Genomic DNA, 25,860 nt, shown 5'->3' on the forward strand with positions numbered 1-25,860 from the left:
AAAGTATAAAAACAAAGATTTTATTAACATGAATATCCATACATAAAACACAAATGTAAAAATGAATGTGCGATCAATTACAATATCATATCATTGTGTCTCTGTCGATGCTTCAAGAGATCCAATAGTTTCATCAACAGTTGTTCCATCAATACCTTGCCTAATCCAATCCGTGTCCTCCTCACAAGTAAAGGAAGTTGCATCCAACTCTTGATCACCAGATCCTTCCACTTCGTTGTGATATAGTCCTTCATCAATAGTTGGTTGTTCTTCACACATCTCATACAAGTCTCTCGATTTCAACTTGAGTATAACATTCCAATGTTCTTCAACGAAATCATTAATGTCATCTCATTAAAGAAGATGTTTTAGATAACATTAAAGAAGATGTTTTAGATAACATAAACAATCTTTGAAGTCTTGGAATCAAAGGAAAGTATCTGACAATCTTGTGTAGAATTTTTTGTTGCTTCTTATTAACATCATTCTTCTCCCATCAAACTGTTTGTATCTAGGCATATAACACAATATGCAATTATCCATACTAGCTGTTTCCTTCCAATATAGTGGGCAATCTCTTGGGCATGCAAGTACCTTATGATAATCGAGGCCCAAGTCCTTAAGGAGTTTCCTAGTTGCATAAAATGGCTTGGGAAAGTTTCACCATTTGGGAACTCATCCTTCAAAATCTCAAGCAATATCGTGAAAAACTTGTCACTTCATCTAGTAAGGCACTTGATATGCAATAACAGAACAACAAATGTGGGTGTTGAAAACTTCTAACACTTGGGATACAACTCTTTTTTGGCCTCTTTCAATAAATTGAAGAATTTTTCGGCTTTTTCATCCATACCTTGCTTAATTCCAAAACTTGTTGCTTTGTGAATAAAGCTTGATGGAGAAAGTCCAAATCCCTTGTATAGCATTTCATTCGTTTCATCACCATCATTCGAATAAGTTTGCTCGACATTCACATTGTGTGGCACAAGCGATGACAAATTCTCCTCATGAAAAATCCAACTAGTGTAACTTTGAAGAAACCCGTTAATCATTAAATGTTCACCTAACAGGCCTTTCTCCACTAATTTGACATTACAATACCATTTACATGGGCATGTGACTTCATTCAACAATGGCTTATTTTCACATACAAATTTAATAAATTCCTCAACCCCTTCTATGTATTTCAGGTGAAACCTATGCTAATTTATCCAACTTTTATCCATCTGGCTTCGTCTTATACTACAAATGTCACTGCCAAATCAATAAAGTTCAAAATTACCATTTTATTTTAATTAATATTAACCTAAATTAAGTACCTTATAATCCATGCGACATGACAACATTCACCTCTAACTGGTCTTTCATATGCTGGTTCATTCTACTTTCCCATTCAGGAATGCATAGTCTATATTGTAAAAAGTAGCTCATACCGCTCTGTTAATCTCTAATGAAATTTTGGTAGCATCTCTCTATGGTTCACCATGTACACGACTGTAGACGTCCCCCGAATGCCCCGGGGAGGAACGGGTCCCCGCCGTTCTGTTCGATATTGGGCTCACTACAGTTCAGGACTCTAAAATTGTCACGGTTCTAAATCTGAACCAAAAAGTCCAAATCTGGCAAATCGTTTTGAGAAAACAGATTTTTGAAAGAAGTGCCAAACATGGACTGCTTTGCCAGATACAGAGTCGCCACCTAAATATTTTATTTTGGGAAATTTAGGAAACCCTGACTCGTTGCCTAAGGCCACGTGTCCGTCATCACCAAAGTTGCCTCGACTCGGGAACTTGGGTACGATTGGGGAAGGTCACTTCGTGAGCACCCCCGCTCACCCGATCAAAGAACGGCCTCTACTAACCATGATATCTATTTTTGAAAACATTATGTGTTCTTATTCCGGTTATTAGCCTAGATTTACTATGTGATGTGCATAGCATACAAGTATAGACTGGATCGCCTGAATTGGAACAAAACATTTCTTGTTTGTTTTTGAAAGATGGTTTGATGGTGCTACTCGCAAGTAGGCTAAGATGTGGATTTACCACCCTTGGGTGGGCTTAGAAAAACATGATTTTGCCACTATCTAGTGGCCTTAAAACACACATTTGATGAATTGTTCCAATTCAAATAACCCAACCTTCACCCACAGGCATCCAGGCAGTTATATCATATAAGCACATAGCCTCATGGTAAGCATGCTATTCATGGCAGTCACTCACACGCATGCAAGGATGCTAAAGCATAAAAACTCACCGAGTACTCCAAGCCAAAACAGAAACCGATTAGAAATCCATGCATGATCCTAATTATAAAAAAATGCCTAATGCAACACATGCAAAAATGCAACTATAGCAGGCTCGGCTGTTCTAAACATGGCATATGAAATGCTACAGCTACCACGTATTCAACTTGGAATTGAAATACAAATGCAGTTAGTATGATGCGCCGAGCCCGGTGCATGCAAAACAGATGAATGATGCAAGCATGCTGTCATACTGTATGCTAATTGAAACGTGCCCTAATCTAATCATCATAAGCAGGTAAATAAAAGGGAGAAAGACGTGGGGTTGGAAGACATACAACACACACATGCACACTTATTACAATTATGCCCTTGCACAAAGGGTCCGAATAAATAATACAGTCCCAAATGAAAGAATAGTACAGTCCAAATAAATATTACAGTCCAAATATGTACAAATTCCTAATTAATTAACAAATTAACTAAGAAAATAAATAAACTGGCATGCAAGCCAGGGACTGCCTTGATTCCATTCCGGATGATGAATGATGCATGCCCGGGTTGCCTTTGCGCGGAAATCCATGACGATGCCTCAATTGGCCTCTGTTTGCACCTGTTCTTGAAATGCGTGCCAAGCCTCGGAAGACCGCTGATTCTTGATTTGCTGCAACAGAGAGCAAGAAAGGGGCATAGCAATGTATTTTCACAAATGTATGCATGCCTCGATCCTCGTGCCACCAATCACGTATCTCGATGCATGATGGCCGAGGAGTCGAATTGCACAATTTAATATAGGATGAATGCACATGAAAACACAACAAAAACCTAACTCCATCACGGATAATCCGGAGTGTCGGTGACTTGAAATTTGAGATACATTCCGTCACTCGGAGTACGAAATGTACCTTGTTTCCCGTGCCTGGGCTAACTCCTATCCCAAACACGATGCAATATGCATGACATGCATGAAATGCAACTAAGATACAATCCTAACATACACAATGTTATGGAATGACATACAAGCCGCACGAGGTAATACACAACCGGGCATACACAATGCTATGGATGAAATGGCATACGCAATGCAATAATGGGCTTACACCAATATGAGAGAGCCTCAGCCACACTCACATAGGAGGCCATAAGATGAAAACAAGACAACTCGAAATGCGTGCACGCGTGCACGCAAACCGAGAACCGACCCTCAGGTACCGAAATGCCACTCTAATGAGACATGGCAAAGACATGGAATATGATATGAAAACATTAAAAAAATCAGTAACAAAATGAGGGGCAAAACAGCCCCGAAACAAGGCGAAATGACACCCGATGCATGGAATTTCTCCCGAAATGCAAAACTAGGTACATGAAATGGCTTACAGCTATACAAAGCATGCATAATTGGTACATGGAATGAAAATACAGAAGCAAGGCAGCCCCAAAATAAGCATTTTTACAGTTCAAAACATGGCCAAACAGTAAGCACAAGTGGGACTAAATTATCATACAAAAATGGCTCCGCAAGGGAGGCAATGAAGCAAGTGGTAGATGCAAAGCCCAAAAAGAAAAAGACTCTTCTACAACACTGAAGAGGGACCAAAAATATGACTACTTACAGTTTATGGAAACTCCCAAAACAATATACAAGTATGCTCAAAATGCCATGCAAGGTAGGGCCCAAAAGAGGTCAAAACACAAAGTATACAAAACATTCATCAAACAGCCAAATACCCTTAATGAAACATGACAAGGGGGTCAAAATATGGCCACTTTCAGTTCGGACCAAGGTCCAAAAACAGAAGAAAAATAGGCTAAAAAAAACATGCAAAATGAGGCAAAAACATGGATTTCAAAGCAAGTAGCACATGATGTATCTAAACAGTGATGAGCCCTTCTTCAATGTTGAATAAGGGCTTGAAACAAGCTCACTTATAGTTTATGACATGCCCCAAAACAGACTACACATAGGCCAAAAATAACATGCAAGATTGGGGCCTAAAGGAGAGATAAAGAAGGAAATGCAAGATGGGGACCTCAAATGACAAAATTCCCTTAATGAAACATGAAATAGAGCTCAAATAAAGGGTACTTTCAGTTTTGGTCGGAGCTCAAAACAGCAAGCAAAATAGCTAGAAAAATGTTGCAAAATTAAGCTCAAAAAAGAGGGAATTGGCATTTATCCTTGAAAACCAACCTTTGGTTGCTTCTTGGCTTGAGAAGTGATGCCTCCTAGCTGCTGGAAAGCTCCCCATGCTGCTGGAAATGGAGTAGTGGTGGTGATGCTAGGTGGTGATGAAGGAATGGTGCAAGGAACTTGGATGTTTGAGCTTGAAAGAGAGAGATGGAGGGAGATGTGTATATGCAAGCTCAAGGCAATTTTTTCAACCCTCAAGACAGAGCTGGAGGCTCTGTTATGTAGACAAAAATAGGGGAGAAATGGAGGGAAAAAGTGGGGGGAAAATGGATCAAGTTTCCCCCCAAAAGTTGTCTCCTGGATACAGGTTTTTTGGGGGGAAAACAGATATACAGCTGGAATATACACATCCTGAGGATTAAGGCTGGCCAGGTTTTGGAGCTGCAGGTGGTCGGCCGGCCACCCCCCATGGCCAGCCGGCCAAGGATCAAAATGGTCAAAAAGATTTTCTGGCCGGCCACCACAAATTGGTGTCCTCCCAGGTTCCCTCAACACAACCCTATGGTTCAAAATTGTCAACTGTAAAACAAGAGAGAAAATAGGCCATTTTTAAGAAGGGTTCAAAAGGGTCAGGTGGAATTACTGGCCGGCCACCAACTTTTGGTGTCCTCCCATGTGTGTAAAACACAAATATGGGGGTTAGGATTGAAGAAAGTGACCCTAGGGTGGTCAACATTGGCTTGGAAGTGAGAAAAACGGGCGTCGAAGGGCGCCGGAGGAATATAACTAGATGCTGAAACAATTACTGGCCTCCCACCCTTCTATGGCCTTCCTGGTGATGAAACAGAGGTACCTGCCAAAAATGAACGAAAACCGATGCAAAACGAATGTTCGGGGGCCAGAACGCGCAGTTTGGGGCCCCGAAAACTGCCTGTTAAGCACCGAAAGTGGCATTCGACCACGAAGTGGGTCTCTCAGACCTCAGTGTCCCTCAAAAGGGAATAAATAAGATGCATGCCAAAAATCGGAGCAATCGCAGATAGTTAGGCGGTCCCGAACCGAGCCACACGGCTTAACGGCTCTGAAAAACCGGGAACCGGGCTCCGAAATGGGCAAAATGGCTTATAGCCACAAAATGTAGCCCACGGCCACTGAGGGATGGTCTACGGGACCTCTTCCTCCCCTTAGGAAAAGAAACAGAGAAAACTGAGTCTGGTTCGCAAACCGAGGCAAGGCACAGAGGAGGGTTCAGAAATCCGGAGGCAGGGCTCACGGCCGCGACTCTGAGACTTCTGAACGAGCACAAAACGCAACATGACCGAGCACTCAATCGGTGACGTCTGAGTCTTAAGGTCGGTCAAAAATGGGGTGTCTACAGTTGCCTCTCTTTGACAGAACTCGGAAGTCACAAGTGACAGGAGTGAATGTCAAAGCCCAAGGACGACCCATTTTTGACAAGTCCGAAGACTTAGACAAACGTACAAGATAAACAAAGATGTGCCCGTAGGCATGCCCGCAGGCAAGGGGGAAAAATGCAAAGCGATATGCACAGAGCCGGAGGTAACTCAATGATCATGCAAATGCAGCAAGCTGTAATGAAGCAGGTATTCGCAAATAGATGCAGCAGTTTTAAACAAGAATGTAAAGCAACAACTATATTTCATGCAGTTAAGAATGCGGAGAATTGTTCAATTCTCGTCGCGTGTCACACGGAGAAGATACGATACCTGTGCGATTCGTCTGGTCGCACCAGTCTCAAATGAACCGTACATACAATATCATGCCTGCAAAAGAGAGAAATTCAACAAGCACAATATGCTAACAACATATATTTAATGTGATTCCGAAAGTTTGACACACGCAGTGCCAGCGAGTGAATGCATCGCGATGCGAGAAAGGAACGTGCGTGACAACGCATGCTCAAGCACAGAGGTATGGCAAAATCAAGAAATGTGCATAATAATGCAAGTATGCTCATGAGAATGCAAGTTATGTGCATGATAGTGCAAAAACGAGCATAAATCAAGGTGCCCGTTTGTTACGAAATAACGAGCAAGGAAACGCGTGTTTCGGCGAAGGCGACTCGATCACGGCCTCCGATTCACTTCCTGGAAAGGCTACAACACATTCAAAAAGGATACATTTTGATTTCGATGAATAATGATGAGACACATGTCAGAACTTGAAGCTGAAGTTCCGGCGGAGCAATTTCGCGACAGAAAGTGCACTTTTCTTGAACTTTTTCAGGTCCCGTGGACTCCAATCTTCCTCAAAATTTGCAGAGAGCTAGGTGAGCATGTGGGGGATACCACCGGCCAGTTATTTTCCCAAGGGGAGGCCACCGGCCACTTTTCAAAAAGAGAATGGCCGGCCAGCCAGAAAAGGTGGCCGGCCGGCCACCTGCCCAAATCCGCAGGTAAATTGGTCTTTTCACCTTCTTTTCTTTATATTCTCTCACCCAAACACTTTGAGCTCATAACCTGAGCCAAAAAATCTTCTCCTCTTGCTTCCCAAACCATTTTCTCCCTCAGATCTGAGCTCTATACACGTTTTCCAACGCCCCACGCAAGCTGTTTTCGCGAAAACATTCAGTTTCAAGCACTTTAAACCGATTAAATTTTGATTTCGGTGCTTCTTTTCTCATTTTCACCACTTGAAGTAAGCTTGTCTCAATATTTGGAAGATTTTCTCGGGAGTTGACTTTTGTTGGCTTTTTCATTTCCCGAGAGTTTACTTTTGTTGACTTTTTCCAATTTTGGCTCATTTTTGCTCATTTTTGCTCCTTTTGCAGATTTTCCGAAATGGCGGGTAATTTTCCTCATGGTGGAGGCTCTCCGGGTGCCGGGGATGATTTTGATGTCATGACTTTGCCTCCGAGGGTTCGACCCTTTATTCCCGAGAGGTATACCCCGCCGGCGCATGTTCTTCCTCGGGCCATTTTTCGTCACTTTACTGATTTTGATGATCGAGCACCCGGAGATCTACTTCTGCGAGAGCCAGAGCATCACCTCTCCTATGAGGCACGAGAGGTATTTACTTCATTTTCTGCATTTTCATGCATTTCGTGCCTTTGCCATGCTTGAACACACAGTTTAGCCTAAGACATAGTACTTTGTTTGCATCCTGAACATGTGGCTTAAACACTTGAATTTCTGAACACTTGAATTTCTGAACACTCGGCTCATTAATTGATTGCAAACGCACGACACACATTAGTTAAGAAGTGGACACACGGCTCAAACACTGATTTTTCGAACACATAGCCCGAATTTGAAGGTGAACACACAGCACACACTGACTAAGAGTAGAACACGCAGCCTAAACTCTGATTTTCTGAACACGCAGGTCAGATTCATGGTGAAGACACGGCACACACTGATTGGGATTTGAACACACAGCCCCAAACATTAATTCTCTGAACACATAGCCCAAATTGATGGTGAACACACAGCCCACACTGATTGAGAGTAGAACACGCAGCCCAAACTCTGATTTTCTGAACACACAGCCCAAATTGAAGGTGAACACACAGCCCACACTGATTAAGAGTAGAACACGCAGCCCAAACTCTGATTTTCTGAACACGCAGCCCAAGTTGAAGGTGAACACACAGCCCACACTGATTGAAAGTAGAACACACAGCCCAAACTCTGATTTTCTGAACACACAGCCCAAGTTGAAGGTGAACACACAGCCCACACTGATTGAGAGTAGAACACACAGCCCAAACTCTGATTTTCTGAACACACAACCCAAATTGAAGGTGAACACGCAGCACACACTAATTGAGAGTAGAACACACAGCCCAAACTCTGATTTTCTGAACACGCAGCCCAAGTTGAAGGTGAACACACAGTCCACACTGATTTAGAGTAGAACACACAGCCCAAACTCTGATTTTCTGAACACGCAGCCCAAGTTGAAGGTGAACACACAACCCACACTGATTGAGAGTAGAACACACAGCCCAAACTTTGATTTTCTGAACACGCAGCCCAAATTGAAGCTGAACACGCAGCACACACTGATTAAGAGTAGAACACACAGCCCAAACTCTGATTTTCTGAACACACAGCCCAAGTTGAAGGTGAACACACAGCCCACACTGATTGAGAGTAGAACACACAGCCCAAACTCTGATTTTCTGAACACACAGCCCAAATTGAAGGTGAACACGCAGCACACACTGATTGAGAGTAGAACACACAGCCCAAACTCTGATTTTCTGAACACGCAGCCCAAGTTGAAGGTGAACACACAGCCCACACTGATTGAGAGTAGAACACACAGCCCAAACTCTGATTTTCTGAACACACAGCCCAAATTGAAGGTGAACACGCAGCACACACTGATTGAGAGTAGAACACACAGCCCAAACTCTGATTTTCTGAACACACAGCCCAAATTGAAGGTGAACACACAGCCCACACTGATTGAGAGTAGAACACACAGCCCAAACTCTAATTTTCTGAACACGCAGCCCAAGTTGAAGGTGAACACACAACCCACACTGATTGAGAGTAGAACACACAGCCCAAACTTTGATTTTCTGAACACACAGCCCAAATTGAAGCTGAACACGCAGCACACACTGATTGAGAGTAGAACACATAGCCCAAACTCTGATTTTCTGAACACACAGCCCAAGTTGAAGGTGAACACACAGCCCACACTGATTGAGAGTAGAACACACAGCCCAAACTCTGATTTTCTGAACACACAGCCCAAATTGAAGGTGAACACGCAACACACACTGATTGAGAGTAGAACACACAGCCCAAACTCTGATTTTCTGAGCACGCAGCCCAAGTTGAAGGTGAACACACTGCCTACACTGATTGAGAGTAGAACACACAGCCCAAACTCTGATTTTTTGAACACGCAGCCCAAGTTGAAGGTGAACACACAACCCACACTGATTGAGAGTAGAACACACAGCCCAAACTTTGATTTTCTGAACACACAGCCCAAATTGAAGCTGAACACACAGCACACACTGATTGAGAGTAGAACACACAGCCCAAACTCTGATTTTCTGAACACGCAGCCCAAGTTGAAGGTGAACACACAGCCCACACTGATTGAGAGTAGAACACACAGCCCAAACTCTGATTTTCTGAACACACAACCCAAATTGAAGGTGAACACGCAGCACACACTGATTGAGAGTAGAACACACAGCCCAAACTCTGATTTTCTGAACACGCAGCCCAAGTTGAAGGTGAACACACAGCCCACATTGATTGAGAGTAGAACACGCAGCCCAAACTCCGATTTTCTGAACACGCAGCCCAAGTTGAAGGTGAACACACAGCCCACACTGATTGAGAGTAGAACACACAGCCCACACTCTGATTTTCTGAACACACAGCCCAAATTGAAGGTGAACACGCAGCACACACTGATTGAGAGTAGAACACACAGCCCAAACTCTGATTTTCTGAACACGCAGCCCAAGTTGAAGGTGAACACACAGCCCATACTGATTGAGAGTAGAACACGCAGTTCGCTTACTTTTCTTCGCACGCAGCCTATTTACTTGCACACAGCTTATTCGTTTCATTGGCACACAGCTCATTCATTTCATTGGCACACAGCTCATTCATTTTTATACTGACACCTGTATTCATTCTGAATGCAGGTTGGTTCTCACACTGTACGGGGATATGGCTCCACCGCTGCGAGAGATTGGTATGTTGAGCTCCCGGAGGCTGTCCGGGATTTAGTAGATCTGGCGGGGTTCGGGGCCTTCTGCGTTGGGTTATCGCGTTGTCCTGCCAGGAGGACACTGATGGCAGCTTTGGTAGAGAGATGGTGGGACACCACCAACTCCTTTCATTTTTCCGCCACTGGGGATTTGACTATGACCCCGCTGGATTTTGCTGTATTGACTGGCCTGGACATAGGAGGTTGGCCCATTCCTTACGACGAGGACATGGGCGAATAGGAGGCCGCTTGGATACATTTGCTGGGGGCCCGCCCGCCTGTTGACAGAGCTTCTGGGAGAGTCCGATACACCTGGTTCTCTTCCCATTTTCGGAGGGAAGAGATGGAGCCCGGGACTCCTGAGGAGGCAGAGCAGTATGCCCGTGGTTTTCTTATGTTCCTCTTCGGGACTACTCTGTTCGCCGATAGAGGGAACACGGTTGGGTTGTATCTGTTGAGCGCTCTGGTTGACCTATCACAGGTCAGTCGGTATGACTAGGGTGGCGCCGGCCTGGCTACTCTTTACTGCTACATGAGCGCGACCTCCCGCGGGTAGGGAGACTTACTTGGCGGTTATTGGAGAGCCTGGGAGGTACTTTCTGTCCTCTTGATTTACATTTCTACTCCTTATTACTTGTACATTGCACACACAACGCACTTTACAGTCTGTATTTTGCCCTCAGCACTTTGTATTTACATTCTGCACTGCTTTTCTCAGTTATGGGTCTACGTATATTTCCCGACGTTAGCCCCAGAGTTGGAGGTGGCAAGGCCCTTCATGACCCCGTACTCACTGGTGTTCGAGGGCCAGCACCGGTCGAGACCCCGAGAGACTCTCTTTTATCTACGGCAGTATTTTGACTCTGTGCGAACGACAGAGGTATTTCAAAACTCTCAGTCCCTTCCATTTTCATCTCTGATTTGCCCCGCATATTCCCGATTTCTGATTGGTTTATGCACTTGTTATCCGCAGATTACATGGCAGCCCTGGGCACCCTTGGGTGATGGTCTCCGATTTCAGTATGCCAGAGGATCGGGCACCTCCCAGTACAGGATCCTGCTTGAAGGACCGGTTGGTAGAGCATGGTTTCTGGGGAAACCCTTTTTGCGTCAGGTATGGGGGTACACTTCTCAGGACCCTCCCGCAGCACCTCCAGTCAGTATGCGGACTGCTGATAGGCTCTCTTCCCAGGATGTAGTCAGTGCTATGCTGGGTACTGATGCTTTGCTACATCTCGAGGAGGGGGATTACGCCACTTACCATCATACATACCTGATGCCTCCATTGACGGGGGTTCGCACCCCGATGATGAGGTTTGCTGGTATGCCATCCTCGAGCCAGGCCTGGGCTCGGGCTGCAGACGCCCCTTCCACCAGCAGGGCTAGTACATCTAGAGGTGGGGGTAGATCGGTTCCCCCGATTCCTCCGACTCTTCCTCATCCTGGGTGGCCGGATATGCCGACTGAGCTGATGGGGTGGCAGTATGGGACCACCTCTCCGATTCCGATCCCGATAAAGCCTCTGATGCCCGGTCATCGATATGTCATTGATCCCGACTCACCGCTGGTATGTTCTACTGCCTTTCGTTTATCATTCAAATGCTTAGACACTCCTCTATTCGTTGATGATTTGAACTTGTATCTGCAGCCACCCAGAGAGTACATGGAGGAGGTGATCAGATTAGTGGCCTCACTCGAGGGCATGGTCTTGCGGAGGGAGGCACAGTTGTCTATCATGGGCTTTCAGGTACCCTTCAGTTTTCTGGCATTTATCATACTTCTGATGACATGCTGATTTCCACTGCATTGATAGGCTACTTGTGTAGAGCACATCTGACACACACCCCACTTGTACACTGTGTTTACATGCACCCACTTCATGTAGTTTTTGCTTGTGTCTGCATCTGATGTACATATTTGGACTGATGTATTGAACTCTTCACTTTTAGATGCCTCCTGTGTACGCTCCGTCGCGCGCTGGGCCACCCGGGCCTTCTCAGGGAGGTCGATCGTCTGGATCTTTTCGAGGTGCTGGGTCATCTGGGCCCTTTCGAGGAGCTGGGCCATCCAGGCCTTTTTAGGGAGCTGGGCCATCCAGGCCTTTTTGAGGAGCTCGAGGAGGGTCCTCTCGCAGATGCAGGGCACATGTTATAGAGGCGGAGCCCGATGAGGAGGAGGAGGAGGAGGTTACAGACCGTCAGTCAGAGACATCTGCTGAGGAGGGGGACTCCGGTCTTGGTTCCGGGAGTAGAGGCGAGGCTGAGGGGGATCCTAAGGATAACAGCTCCGACCCGGATGATGATGGTGGTGCAGAGGTTGTCCCGCAGAAGAGGACGAAGAGGGCCTCTTATTACTGCTCTTGAGAGCACAGATGCGGCTGTTCCCTGTTTTATTTATCTTTTTGCTAGTAGCTATAGCACATTTGTACATTATCAGGCAGTTTATTTTCTGTAAAATTTGTGCCTTAGTCTGTAAAATGTTGTAACAAGCGAGGCATGATGGGATGAAACAGCTTTTAAAAAAAAGTATTGTATTTTAAACACTTAGCATCGTATTGCATCATTCTGCATCATAATGAGATCGAATGAAAACGTGTATTGTGCATTTTGCCCAGTTAGGTAGTGAACCGACGCAACAACCTAACTTCCTAAGATATAACAAAAACCTTAGCAAGTTTACAACTCGATAAACAGAATACAATAATGTTGATAACTCGATAGACAAGATTCAAACAAAAGGCTTAAACAAAGAGTAACAACTCAAAAACACGAAACACGACAGCTCGACAAACAACTCGATAAGCAAAACGACAACTCGATAATCAAAACAACAACTCGATAAACAAAACTTAACAAAACGAAGTGTACTTCGGACGATCTGGGCACCGGAATGCATCCGAAACGATAGGAAATAGAGGCCTTCGACACATCCGTTGCGTGAAAATGCTTGAAACCTTCCCCTGGAAGGTAAAACAGAACCAAAGGCATACATTGGAGCATGGCCGGCCACTTTTGAGAGCCGGCCGGCCAGATTTATTGCAGAGAGGGGGCCACCGGCCAGTTTTGTAACAAGAAGTGGCCGGCCTACCAGAAAAAGTGGCCAGCCGACCACTTATCCCTGCAGCCGCCCAATTTTTGGCACTTGTCCTCCTGAATAGTGTTTTTCCCTCTTTAAAAGCCTTGGCTCCGTGCTTTGATTGAATTCATCTTAGTTTTGCACAAAGATGGAGGCGTTTCTCATTGAAAATCTCATAGCTTGGATCACTTCTCTAGATGGCTCGGAAAAGTTAAACTTCCGGGGTTTCGGCTTGAATGCACTATTCACGCTGAGCCGCACTCCGCTGCATCTCCCTTTCCTCCATGCCGCGGCAAGGTTTTGGAACCCGGTGACACACGTCTTTAGCTTCGGCGGTCAAGAGGTATGTCCAACCTTTGAAGATTTTCAAGTTCTGATGGAATCTGAAAGTCCTGAAAAGATCTTGCCCCAGTTCCGCTTTGGCCACGCCCAAGCTTTAGGGTGGATGTGTGGACTCATCGCGCATGATGCTCGGTCTCTGATCTGTAATGGGGAACTGGATATCCTTGGTTTGATCCATCACTTTTCTGACGCCGGTGACCGCAGCAACCATTATTGGCAAGGTTGCCGTCAACACGCCCTTTGCTTGTGCTTGTTGTCTCACTTTCTGCTTTCCCCGGGCTTTGGCGGAGCTAGCATTCGTTTGATTGAAGTTGCTCAAGGCTTGAGAGAAGGAAAGAGCTATATCGCCATGACCTTGGCCGAGACGCTGATGGGCTTGGATTCTGTCTATCGCCGGGAGACGACTAGATTTGTTGGGAGTCCACTGCTGCTGCAGGTAATGTTTCCCACCCATCTTACATATGTATTTGCTCACATCACTCGGCCTTCAGGCTCGATTTTTCTCACAAAACCCTTTGTCTTACTTTTCTCTCATCGTACACCTCTCTATTCTTCATTCTCTCATTTTTCATCCCTCCCCAGGTATGGTTAATGGACAAATTACAGGTTGTGGACTCTTGCCCGGCCTACTCAGCTCGAGGCTATTTCTTTCGACAGCGCCTAGTCAATGCCCCCGATGAAAGATGGTGGTTTGACTGGATGTGCAATCTGTCCGCAGATCGCATTGCTTGGCGTTGTCCCTGGCTCAATCTCCCGGCAATGAGCTATAGCATGTCCCGGCTTATTGGGATCCAGTTGATTGGTCTAACCCACTGCGTGTTCTACTTTCCATTCCGGTTCCTGCGCCAGTTTGGTCATGATCAGATTTGCCCACCAGAAGAGATTGAGTACCCAGCTGCTTTCCCGGTCCGAGGTGCACAGCTTGCCCGATATGCCACAGCATGGAGGACTAGAAAGCTTCTGGCTCCTACTCCCACTTTCAGTTGCACTTTGTCTGACGAGTGCTTGGATTGGCTCAACGAGGAGGCACAGGTTGGGCCTAGCTTGGCGTCAGAGGCTTCGACCAGCTCTGGGAGGGGACGCAGGGATACTTAACTTGACTATGCCCCAGATTTATTGCTTTATTAGTACTTTCAAGTTTTCTTTATGAATGTAATAAAAAGCAACTTCGATTGTATGCAAGAGCAGGAGAACTCTGTTTTGAAATCAATGAAATTGAAGGTTGTGGTACTGAAAATTTTCCGCTTTGGTCCAAGAATGGTCTTAGTTGTAAAGAGATTAATTTGAACAAAGTCAACTTTTACAAAAACTTTTCAAAACCATTTTCGATATGGATCAGAACTGGACACGCCTAAGATCTGTCACTGAGATGCACAACCCCGGATCCTTGCAACTGGAAAGTTGCCCCTAGTTTGAAGAGTACCGCGGCACTGCATGGCAATGGAAAGTTGCCCCTAGTCTGAATAGCTCTGCACCGTCGTGGCAACGGAAAGTTGCCCCTAGTTTGAGTAGCACTGTACCGGAGATCGCGATAAATGCTGATGGATAAAGATGACCGAGATGGTCAAAATGGACAAAGTTGATCGGGGAAAAGTTTATGGCTGAACTTCAGGATGAAGCTGCCTACGGATCCCAAAGATGGGAATCAAGGCTTACGTAGTTCAGTCTTAGGTTCACTCGGGTATTTTCACTCTCCTTTTACGCTCTAACTTTTGCCAAGATCGCCCTTTGCGGGTTTTCAACCTTGCGAGCTCAGTTTTTATATTTTCCAATTTTTTGTGCTCTAACTTTTGCCTAGGTCGCCCTTTCGGGTTTTCGGCCTAGCGAGCCTCTCAGGGGTAATATTTCTTCAACTTGTCCATATTGATCGGTTGTGAGAACTCCAAGCCATCTAGATCCATCAGAACCACAGCTCCACCTGACCAGATAACTTTGATGATGTAGGGACCAGTCCAATTAGGTCTGAACTTGCCCCTTGGGTTGTGGATGGGAGCTCGGTTGTCCTTGAGCACCAGATCTCCTTCCTTTAGATTCCTGGACTTAACTTTCTTGTTGAAAGCCCGGGCAATTCTACGCTGATAGCCTTGAACATGGTACAGTGCTTTCAATCTTCTTTCATCAAAAAGCATAAGTTCCTCAAATCTGCTCTGCTGCCAATCTGCTTCGGCTATTTGACACTCAGCCAATACTTGTAACGACGGAACCTTAATCTCGATAGGTAGAACGGCCTCCATCCCATAAACCAATGAATACGGAGTCGCTCCGGTAGAAGTTCTGATTGAAGTCCTGTAGCCCCACAGAGCAAATGGTAGCTTATCTGGCCAATCCCGGTAGGTTTCCACCATCTTCTGCAGTATGTGTTTGATATTCTTGTTGGCGGCCTCGACCGCTCCGTTGGTTTGCGGCCGGTATGTAGATGACTTATGAAAAGCCACGTTGTATTTCTCCAACAAGTCTATCACTTCCTTCTTGAAGTGGGAACCATTATCTGAAATTATCTCGTTTGGGACCCCATAGCGACAAATGATGTTGTTTCTGATAAACTTTGCAACATGTGACGCTTTCAACACCGCATATGATTGGGCCTCGACCCACTTTATGAAATAATCTATCGCAACTAGGATGAACTCATGCCATTCGACCCCTTCGGAGTGACAGCCCTGATCACATCGATTCCTCAAACTGAAAAAGGCCATGGCGAAGTCATGTTGTACAGCTTTGACGGCGGGATGTTCATGCAGTTTGCATGAATCTGACACTTGTGGCATCGCCGAACAAAACTAATACAATCCTCCTCCATGGTGGACCAGTAATAACCTTGTCTGAGGATCTTCCGTGCTAACATTACTCCATTCATATGTGCACCGCATTCTCCTCCATGGATGGCCTCCATCAGGCGCTTCGATTCCTCGGCTTCAACACACAGCTTGTGCATTCCCAAATGACCTCTCTTATACAGCTTACCCCCACAGATGATGAACTGGACGGCCATTCTTCTGATTGCCCTTTTATCCTTGGCATTTACCCCTGGCAGGTATGCTTCCTTTTCCAAGAAATTCCAAATGTCATAATACCAGGGGTTTTGGTCCTGAACCTCATCTATAGCAGCAATCGACTCATAGGCTGGCGTAAATTTCTGGTCAATGATGACTGGACGCATTCGGATTCCAAATGGGATGTCTATCATGGAAGATAGAGTTGCTAGAGAATCTGCGAACCGGTTGTTCTCTCTTGGAAGATGAGCAAAGTTTAGCTTTTCAAACCGAGGGATTAGCAAGTCTAAGGTCTGATGGTACATCATCATCTTTTCTTCTTTGACTTTCCAGTCTCCGTTTGCTTGAGAAACAACAAGGTTCGAATCCCTGATGACGTCCAAACGTCTTGCCCCTAGTTCCAAGGCCGCTTTTAGGCCGGCAATGCACGCCTCATATTCTGCTTCGTTGTTCGAGACTTTGAACCGGAGTTTGAAGGCTAGAGGGATACGGGAATTGTCGGGTGCTATCGGCAACACTCCTATCCCATACCCGTACTGATTTGATGCTCCGTCAAAGTACATCGTCCAATATTCGTTGTCGATGTGCAAAATGGCTTCATCTAGGAATGAGTACTCCGCTGCTTCACCTCCTTCGACTGGATGATCGGCCAAGAATTCTGCTACTGCTCTTCCTTTAACTGACTTGCGTGTCACGTACTTTAGATCGAATTCGGAGAGCAACAACAGCCAACGAGCTAGCCTACCTGTAAGTGCCGGTTTCTCGAAAAGGTATTTGATGGGATCTAGTCGTGAAACCAACATTACGGAATGAGCTAACAAGTAGTGCCGCAGCTTCCTGGTAGCCCATACCAAGGCCAAGCAAGCCTTCTCGAGCGGAGTGTAGCGGGTCTCGTAATCCAACATCTTCTTGCTTAGATAGTAGATGGCCCTCTCCACCTTATCCTCTGATTCCTGTGCGAGCATGCAGCCCATTGTGGTCTCAGTCACTGAGAGGTACAATGTCAACGGTTTCCCCGGCTCTGGCGGTGACAACACGAGTGGGTTTTGCAAGTATTTCTTGATCTGTTCAAAAGGTACTTGACATCGGTCGTCCCATTGGAATTTCTTGCCTTTCTTCAGGAGACCAAAAAGTGGTTCACAAGTCAAGGTTAATTTTGAGATAAACCGTCTTACGAATTGCCCTTTACCCAGAAAGCCTCGCACCTCCTTTTCAGTCCTTGGTGGTGGCATTTCTAAGATGGCCTTAATCTTTGAAGGGTCGACCTCGATGCCCCTTTGTGTAATCAGAAACCCCAGCATTCTTCCCGCTGTAACACCGAAAGTACATTTCTGAGGATTTAGCCGCAACCGAAATTCTCTGATCCTTTGAAAAAACTTTTGCAAGGCGGTGTAGTGGCCCTCTCTTTCTTTGGACTTGACAATCATGTCGTCCACGTACACTTCAACCTCTTTGTGGATCATGTCGTGTAATATCGTGGTCGCGGCCCGTTGATAAGTAGCTCCGGCATTTTTCAACCCAAACGGCATTACCCTGTAGCAGTATGTTCCCCACGGGGTGGTGAATGCAGTCTTTTCTCTGTCTTCTGGCGCCATTACTATCTGATTGTACCTTGAGAAGCCATCCATGAATGAGAGCAAAGCGTGCCCTGCTGTAAAATCCACCAACTCGTCTATATGCGGTAAGGGAAAGTCGTCCTTCGGACTAGCTCAGTTCAAATCCTTGAAATCCACGCATACCCGGATCCTGCCATCCTTCTTCGGCACTGGAACGATGTTGGCCAACCAAGTCGGGTATTCGGATACCAGCAGGAGGCCTGCATCGATCTGCTTGGTGACCTCTTCTTTAATCTTGAGAGCCCAGTCGGGGCGAATCCTTCTGAGTTTCTGCTTAATAGGTCGGGCTTCGGGGTCAAGGGGGATCCGGTGCTGTACAATCTCAGGATCGATCCCAGGCATGTCTTCGTAGGACCACGCGAAAACATCTTTGAAATCTTTTAGTAAAGCGACTAAGCGCTCGCGTTCCTCCGAAGACAGTGTGGACCCGATCTGGACCAGCTGCGGGTCCTCCTCAGTACCAATGTTCACGGTAATGATTTCATCCGTTAAGGGTTTGACAAATCTTTCCTGCTCCTGCTCAATTAAACGTTGCAAAACCGGAGGAATTTCGTCCTCGTCGTTTTCATCAAAATTTTGAAAGTCTGAGTTTATGCAATAAATTAAGGGCACAGAAAAGTACTCAGAAACCACAGTCACTAGATTCTCATTAAGCTCATCCAAATCGTCCGAATTCTCGGTTACAACAGACTCAAATGAGAAAGAAAAAGGCGACCTGGACATAATTGTGGCATCCGGGTTATCATCCCCAGGATTACCAGACTCAGACTCAGTCGAGCTGGAACCTGATTCCGACTCACAGGACTCGGTGGAATCAGATTCCGGCTCACTACCTGACCCGGTGTTGCTGGACAAAAATTCCTCTTCGTACTGCCAAGTGAGAGAGGGTGCGATAGATGCATCCAAAATAGTCGCTGGAAGGCCCGCAGCTGTTTCGTCCCCAATCATGGAAACTGAGGAGTTATCCCCCAAGCACTTTTGGTCGATCGAAGGATCTGAAAGTAGACACGCCAGCGCTACCCCCATCTCAAGTCCGGTGCTATCGGAATCCACTGCCTTACACTGCTCAATCTCAGCTGGTGGGTCTGTCTGCTCTTCGGCAACGTCATCCCCGGGTAGTTGCAAGTCGAAGAAGATCTCGAAACCAGGCACGCGCTTCCTCTCCACGTTCAGCCATGGCTCTGGGAAGCTGCAAAACGGAAAGTCCTCCCCCTCCTGGACGAAACGTCCATTTAGGGTACCCTGAATGGGCCTATGCATTAATTCGAAAGGCTTCCCAGCCTTCTTTGCTTTGGCTCTTCCGGCCTCCTCTTTACCCTTCCTCACCCAGTCCTCTTTGGTGGGCAGATAACCCAATCCAAAGGTGTGAGGGTTGTATGGCACTTCGGCCGACGCTGCGACGCCTTTCCGGCCGCTTTTTCCCAATCCCATTCCGGGGATGTGTTGTAGCTTGTTCATGAGGTAGACGGATTGAGCACTGACGTACACCCCCTCATTCACAGCTATTATATTCTGCACCACTTGAGCCTCAGCCAAAGTGAACCCTGATAAGAACACATCCTTAGTGCCGTGCTTGATCTCCAAGACTGGTGTGGACACTTCCGGCGGCGGATGGATTGATGAATTCCCGAAGACAATAGCCACCCCCTTCCCGTGAGGGTACTTCAGCATCTGATGTAAAGTGGAAGAGACTGCCTTAACCTGGTGCAACCACGGTCGCCCCAAAAGTAAGTTGAAGGTTGCGGGAACGTCCAAGACATAGAATTCAATGTTGTGTTGTCCTGGACCAACCTGGATTTGAATTTTGACAGTCCCCATCACTTCCCTGCTAGTGTTATCGTATGCCCTGATCACTTGAGTAGTCGGCACGAAGTCCGTGGGCTTCAACCCGATTGCATACGCTGTTCTGGTCGGGCAGACATTAATGGCGGACCCGGTATCAACAAGTACCACTGGTATCCACTTATCTCTACATTCCACGAAAATGTAGAGGGGTTTGTTGTGATTTATGCCCTCAGGCGGTAGTTCCTTGTCTGAAAAGGTCAATGCCGGGGAACCTCCTCCCGGGAAAATCAGCCCAACCAACTGTTCTGGTGTAGTATCTATGGAGAGTTTGGACTTGTCCATAGCAGATAAGACAGCTTGTCTATGTACTCGCGACGCCATAAGCAGTCCCCAGATGGAGATGTTTGCTTGTATCTTCTTTAACTGTTTCAGCACAGCTTCCTCTTCGATCTGCTTCTCCTTCTGTTTCTCAGCTTCTTTATCCTTCCCGGATGTCTCGGGTTGGTCTAGGTGTGGGGGCTTAAAGTACCGCCCGCTTCTTGTCATGTGATCAACCTCATCGAGGTACCAAGTGTCGTCCGGTTGACTACGTCCCCAGTCTTCGTCTGTGTGGGCAAGACATAAGTCATCGTCTTCCCACCACATTCCGCTGACATTCAAAAGGCACCTGTCCGGTCCGGACATGTTTGTACTCACAGCACTTTCAGTCTGTATGCCCATAGCATCCTCTGTTCCCGTGCCCGCAGCACTTCCGATCCCTTCATGGATTTTGGCTTTTCCGGTCCTCTCAGAACCCTGTTGTTCTACCTGCGTCAGTGTAGTTTGTTGTCCAACTTTCTCTGCATTTACAATGCCTCCGTCCTGAGCGAAATTCTTCGTACCGGCGCTCTCCGGCAATGTAGCCTGACTTCCGGCCCTTCCGGCTACGGCTGATACTCTCGCCCCTGCCGGGCCCTGTTTTGGTTAGGATTCTCCCACTATATCTGGTTGATCATCGAGCCATCCAGTGGCCTCTGCCGATTCCTCGTAGTCGAACCAGTTGACTGCCGTATCCCCTGATTCTTGATCATCGAAAAATTGTAGGATGGCAAAGTCCTCCTCTATAGCTGTCAGATCATTTCCCCCTTGCTCAAATTCGTCCCCCTAGATGACACACAACTCTCCCTTCTCTGGCAATTCTATACCCAGTCCAATCCGGCCCGTTGACAAGATGTACTCACTTGGATCATAGGTTCTCCCAGCAAAACTCTGTTCAATCCCAGACTCAACAATCCCATTTTCTCCTGAAGTCTGCCCTGCCCCATCTTCGATGGTCACCACCGTCGGGTCTGGTTGGGTTGCGGAGATGTCCAACATGCACAAGGAGTCAGTGCAGTCAGGGAGGAACACCTCCGGCTTAGGTAGGTGGGTAGGAGTAATGTAGATGCTAGGATCGTAAGACACGACCCTAGTCTGGATAAGGTTGACTCTTTTGGGAGGTGGAGTTTGGTTGTGTGTAGGGAGGGGGTTGGTTGTGATGTTGGGTTTTTCTGGCGGCAAAATCACATTTTTGTCAACGAGGTCTTAAATCTCGTGACGCAGCCTGAAACATTGGTCAGTATCATGGCCGTGCTACTGGTTTTATGCACAGTACTTGGCTGGGTTGTGAGAGGGAGGGAGTGGGTTCGGCAATGGCCTCGGCTCTAGGGGTTTTAGATGCCCCTTTCTGATCAGGACCCCCAGAGCCTTAGACAAAGGCATGTATAGTGGGGTGAAGGTTCTTTGGCCTCTGGGCTGGTATTTAGAGGTTCGAGTATTGCTTCCGGATGCACCGGAGAAGGGTGTGGCTGCCATGGGCCTTGGAAGGGGAGGGGGGATGGTGGTGACCATACTGACCTCCGAAGCTCTTGCAGTTGCAGCGCCACTCGGGCCTGCATTGTTGTTACGGTTGAATATCCTCCTCAGTTGCTTCTTATCCTGGTCAATCAGACCTTGTTTCATCGCGTCTTCGATTTGTGCCCCCATCTCGTGTAAATCTGAGAAAGTGGGAAAGGGGAGTACAATCATTCTCTGCATCAACTTTGGTTGGAGATTGCGCACAATCATCCGAATTTGGTCCTTATCAGTGGGCCTCAAAGTCATCATCGACGCCTTTGCCCTCCACCGGGTTACAAAATCTGAGAAAGTTTCCTTGGGCTCCTGCCTTGTCGTTTCGAGATCACGAGTTGTAATCTCGATCTGGGTGTTGTACGAATACTGTGCGACAAAGGCCTCAGCCATTTCATCCCAACTTCTCTTCACCTCATCCTCTAACTTCGCGTACCAGATGGCAGCCACACCCGACAGGGTTCGACCGAACAGCGAAAGCTTTTGTGGTCGGGTTAGGTCCATTGGCCGCAGGATGTCTGAGAATAGCCGAAGATGGACCATGGGGTCTCCAGATCCGTCGAAACGGTCAATTTGCGGCATTTTGAACCTATCGGGCAATGTCACGGCCGCATCGATATATCCATCCTCAATATCTGGAATAGCCTTTACCCCTTGCGATTTCTTGAAGAGCTTCTCAAGCTTGCTCAATTTCAGAGTTGTATGGTCGATTTCGAATTCAAAGGGAGAGTCCGGGTGGTTGGGTGTATGGGTTTTAGACAGTTAAGGCGGAAGCGGGGGCGGAGCCGGCCCCGTTGGAAGGTTCGTGTCCTCTTGCAGGTTCTGGATATTTGGCACAGTGTTCTGGGTGTTTGGCAGAGCGTTCTGGACAGTAGGTGCCTGCTCGGGTAATGGAGCCCCTGGCGGAGGAGGGACTTGATGTGAAGCAGATGCCGCATTCTGCTGTTGCAGTCTGGTAATTAGCTCGGCCTGCTGGGCCATGACCGCGGCCTGTTGTTTGGAGAATTCCGCTTGACGGGCGGCATCCTCTTGCATTTGTCTCATGCTCTCCTGCATCTGGCGCATTAGGGCTTCCATCCCTGATGTATTTTGCTGATCCATCCGACTAACTGGTATGTCTATTTCTATAGCAACAATCGGGACCTCAGTTCTATTGTCTTCTGATGGAGTAACCCACTGTTCTGACAACCTCTGTTCTGACACACTGCGCTTTCTCGGTTTTCTTCTGACAACGGGGGGGGGGGGGAGAGAATGAAACACTGGCTGTCCGTCAATTAGATCCTCGGATCGATTGAGTCAGCGACCTCGTGTCTAAAGTGCTTGGGGAATATCGACTGGGTTGGAAGCAATTGTGCTAGAACTGCCCTAGTAAAAAGATAAATAAAGCAATAATGAAATAAATAAACTGATAAACAAACAACATAACAGCTTAAAGTAAATGCATGACACACAGCCGGGCATAACAATACACGGTCGATAAGCTGAATACACACTGCCCTCAAACACTGATTATTATCCCTGAGTCACTGTTCCCAAACTGAATCTCTGATACCCGCAGATAACTGATTCTCAAATACTGACTGATGCCCGCAGGCCTGATGCCCAAACTCATTCACTGATACACGCATTCCTGTAGAGATGCACTCTAAAGCACATAACAGATAAGTGAGAGCCAAAACACCCCTATGTTGGGGTAGGGTTTCCCTATCCTATTTTGTCAGGAGCTAGGGTTTCACTACGCACGCAGTGGTTTCAAACAACCTATAAACGGGTGAGCAACCTATCCTAGTTTGGAATGGTCACTATGGATCCGAATATGTACTAGGTCGAATGGTCAAAAAGGGTGCCCCGGTAAAACCGGGGTTTGTGTTCCCATACTGGCAGAGCCCACAACCGGTCAACCTTATGGTCATGCCTTGACAAGACAAGCCTCCGGCAAACCGTTCAGGAATAGCAGATGGCAAACACGGTGTCCTAGGCGCACCAATGCACATGCAATGCAAAGAAACACATAAGTGTAGTCAAAAACAGATATCATGAGTTCGAGTCAAGTTCTCTAACTCCCTAGCAGAGTCGCCAGAAACTGTAGACGTCCCCCGAACGCCCCGGGGAGGAACGAGTCCCCGCCGTTCTGTTCGATATTGGGCTCACTACAGTTCAGGACTCTAAAATTGTCACGGTTCTAAATCTAAACCAAAGAGTCCAAATTCAGCAAATCGTTTTGAGAAAATAGATTTTTGAAAGAAGTGCCAAACATGGTCTGCTTTTCCAGATACAGAGTCGCCACCTAAATATTTTATTTTGGGAAATTTAGGAAACCCTGACTCGTTGCCTAAGGCCACGTGTCCGTCATCACCAAAGTTGCCTCGGCTCGGGAACTTGGGTACGATTGGGGAAGGTCACTTCGTGAGCACCCCCGCTCGCCCGATCAAAGATCGGCCTCTACTAACCATGATATCTATTTTTGAAAACATTATATGTTCTTATTCCGGTTATTAGCCCAGATTTACTATGTGATGCGGACAGCATACAAGTATAGACTGGATCGCCTGAATTGGAACAAAACATTTCATGTTTGTTTTTGAAAGAGGGTTTGATGGTGCTACTTGCAAGTAGGCTAAGACGTGGATTTGTCACCCTCGAGTGGGCTTAGAAAAACATGATTTTGCCACTATCTAGTGGGCTTAAAACACACATTTGATGAATTGTTTCAATTCAAATAACCCAACCTTCACCCACAGGCATCCAAGCAGTTATATCATATAAGCACATAGCCTCATGGTAAGCATGCTATTCATGGCAGTCACTCACACGCATGCAAGGATGCTAAAGCATAAAAACTCATCGAATACTCCAAGCCAAAACATAAATCGATTAGAAATCCATGCATGATCCTAATTATACAGAAATGCCTAATGCAACATATGCAAAAATGTAACTATAGCAGGCTCGGCTGTTCTAAACATGGCATATGAAATGCTACAGCTAACACGTATTCAACTTGGAATTGAAATACGAATGCAGTTAGTATGATGCGCCGAGCCCGATGCATGCAAAACAGATGAATGATGCAAGCATGCTGTCATACTGTATGCTAATTGAAACGTGCCCTAATCTAACCATCATAAGCAGGTAAATAAAAGGGAGAAAGACGTGGGGTTGGAAGACATACAACACACACACACACACACTTATTACAATTATACCCTCGCACAGAGGGTCCGAATAAATAATACAGTCCCAAATGAAAGAATAGTACAGTCCAAATAAATATTACAGTCCAAATATGTACAAATTTCTAATGAATTAACAAATTAACTAAGAAAATAAATAAACTGGCATGCAAGCCAGGGACTGCCTTGATTCCATTCCGGATGATGAATGATGCATGCCCGGGTTGCCTTTGCGCGGAAATCCATGACGATGCCCCAATTAGCCTCTATTTGCACCTGTTCTTGAAATGCGTGCCAAGCCTCGGAAGACCGCTGATTCTTGATTTGCTGCAACAGAGAGCAAGAAAGGGGCATAGCAATGTATTTTCACAAATGTATGCATTCTTCGATCCTCGTGCCACCAATCACGCATCTCGATGCATGATGGCCGAGGAGTCGAATTGCACAATTCAATATAGGATGAATGCACATGAAAACACAACAAAAACCTAACTCCATCACGGATAATCCGGAGTGTCGGTGACTTGGAATTTGAGATACATTCCGTCACTCGGAGTACGAAACGTACCTCGTTTCCCGTGCCTGGGCTAACTCCTATCCCGAACACGATGCAATATGCATGACATGCAAGAAATGCAATTAAGATACAATCCTAACATACACAATGTTATGGAATGGCATACAAGCCGCACAAGGTAATACACAACCGGGCATACACAATGCTATGGATGAAATGGCATACGCAATGCAATAATGGGCTTACACCAACATGAGAGAGCCTCAGCCACACTCACATAGGAGGCCATCAGATGAAAACAAGACAACTCGAAATGCGTGCACGCGTGCACGTAAATCGAGAACCGACCCTCAGGCACCGAAATGCCACTCTAATGAGACATGGAAAAGACATGGAATGTGATATGAA

Source organism: Camellia sinensis, chromosome 4 (assembly GCF_055761805.1).
Source record: "Camellia sinensis isolate YWXY chromosome 4, ASM5576180v1, whole genome shotgun sequence".
NCBI lineage: Eukaryota > Viridiplantae > Streptophyta > Magnoliopsida > Ericales > Theaceae > Camellia > Camellia sinensis.